The following is a 2,106-nucleotide window of genomic DNA, read 5'->3' on the forward strand; positions in this document are numbered from 1 at the left end:
TAAAATTCAAAATAGTTTTTAAATATTATTGGATGTCACTGTTCCCACCAATCCTTGCACAAGTTAAGGTTATGTATGATGACGAAAGCACGTTAGTGCTAGCCCTCCCGGAACTCATAGATATGGCATTATTTTAATGACAAATGTCGAGAGCGCATTATTGTAGCGAGAAAGCACATTAATATATTGCGCGAGCGCGAATCTCTCCACTTGCACACGGATTTCTTTTGCTCTTGCACAAAACCGGACGCTCCGGGCGAGAGCAGCGTGTATCTGAGCACGCGCGCTTAAAACGTGTCTCTCCTCTCACTCAAACTGTGTCCTGTGCACTCTCAAATCTCTCTGTGCTCATGCACTATAGATATTAATTATTTTCGCACCTGAATTAAACGTTGTCTAAAGTTATCATTATGCACTTTTAAAAAGTAGTCTCAAAACAGATTTGTGCAGGGCCTTTCTTTGATTTTTTATTGTTGTATTTTAGTTTCAAGAAACTTGTTATTGTAGCTACTTTATGGCAAATATGAAAAATTCATTATAGTGTTATATTTGGTCTCCAAATCGTAAGTATCGGTTTCTGACCCATATCTAAATAGTTCAGGTAATTCAGGTGCGAAAATAATTAATATCTATAGTGCATGAGCACAGAGAGATTTGAGAGTGCACAGGACACAGTTTGAGTGAGAGGAGAGACACGTTTTAAGTGCGTGCACTCTCTCCGGGCGAGAGCAGCGTGTATCTGAGCACGCATTATATTAATGTGCTTTCGCGCTACAATAATGCACTCTTGACATTTGTCATTAAAATAATGCCATAATAGAGATTGCATTGCAGTGCCTGCAGTTCGAAAAAAATTATCTTTGTATGGAAGTCTATAAGAGCACTCTGGGCGATTCTCAGTCTGACAGAAATCGCCCAAAAAGGGGCGGTACTACACAAAACGCAACTCGACGCTGATTGGACCTATAGTATCCAGCTGCAGACCCGCAGCACCAGCAGTTTCAGAACCACAGCCACAGAACTGGAAGTGAGGGGCGGAGCTTATATTTTTTAACAGAGTAACGCCACCTTACGGTTTTTGAGGGGTAATTTGCTTTTATTACACACGATACGTCATACTTTCTGTATGTATGCATTTTATAATGACATATTAAGCATTTTATAAACATCTTGTGTAATTTATTTGTAGACCTATACAGTTATTCGTTTCATTGTATTATATGAGTAATTTCCTGTTTGTGATATTAAAAATAATGTTTGAAACTTCTGGGAATTTTATATGAAATATACACTTTAATCACAAGATTCAAAATAAATGTTTACTCCAAAGTCAAGAACACGTGCGTCATAAATTTTTCTATATGAAAACTAAAACATTTCAATATAAAACACACACACACAATTTTAAAAGTAACAATCAAAATGTACACAATAATTAAATTGAAGTTTATAAAATGAACAACTCACTCTTAGGCCCATTTTGTTATGACAATCCTATAAAAATAACTCCCCTAAACACAAGATGAAATATGAAGGGCACTCTGGAAACTTCTGTTCCAGGAGATTGTTGAGGGCCTTTTCCTTGTTCTCTTCCTCCATTATAAGGAAAAGAGGCTCTTCCACTGCCCCCCTGAGCAGATGTCTGTTTAATGGAGCCATTTCACAACTTCTGTGAGATTACTGGGATCTCCTTCATTACAGAATATTAAAGGAAAATGTAACTTTAGTATTTCTTATTAATGTGTGTATATAGATAGATAGATTTGAGACATACCTCACAAGCGTAGCCTGTTATCCAATTGGAAGGGCCTCTTGTAGGGTTTCTGCACTGTAATACATATGTATCTTGGTTAATTTCAAATTGGTCAGAAGGGGGTGCAAATGTAATGGTGTGCTGGAGGAAATGTCCAGTACCTTTCAGAGAAAACCATCTGGAGTCCACCATCTCAGTATGATTGGAATGTCACACTGGAAGACACAAACAGAAATCTTTAACTATCAACTGCTACAACATCATAAAGGTCAATTACTTTAACTGATAACTACTTACAGATGTAAAATCAAAGGGTGCTCCCAAGACAAGATGTACTGGAAAACAACAAAAAA

At 37.2% G+C, this 2,106-nt stretch overlaps 1 long non-coding RNA gene across 3 annotated transcripts in view; it reads right to left on the reverse strand.

Annotated features, from left to right (window-relative positions):
* Positions 1-1,543: 1,543 nt before the first annotated feature.
* Positions 1,544-2,106, reverse strand: part of LOC107700983 (uncharacterized) — a 1,649-nt gene continuing 1,086 nt past the window's right edge. Inside the window, exons 2-5 of one of the 3 annotated variants that reach the window (XR_001635596.1) lie at positions 2,051-2,088; positions 1,915-1,945; positions 1,775-1,828; positions 1,544-1,690 (exon numbers count right to left, since the gene is read on the reverse strand). This is a non-coding gene — a long non-coding RNA (uncharacterized LOC107700983). Of the gene's footprint in view, positions 1,691-1,774; positions 1,829-1,914; positions 1,969-2,050; positions 2,089-2,106 lie in introns of all 3 variants that reach the window. The other 2 variants (XR_001635594.1, XR_001635595.1) reach the window with 2 other exon arrangements.

The sequence above is a fragment of the Sinocyclocheilus anshuiensis genome, unplaced genomic scaffold (assembly GCF_001515605.1).
Source record: "Sinocyclocheilus anshuiensis isolate Anshui unplaced genomic scaffold, SAMN03320099.WGS_v1.1 scaffold1143, whole genome shotgun sequence".
In the NCBI taxonomy this organism is placed as follows: Eukaryota; Metazoa; Chordata; class Actinopteri; order Cypriniformes; family Cyprinidae; genus Sinocyclocheilus; species Sinocyclocheilus anshuiensis.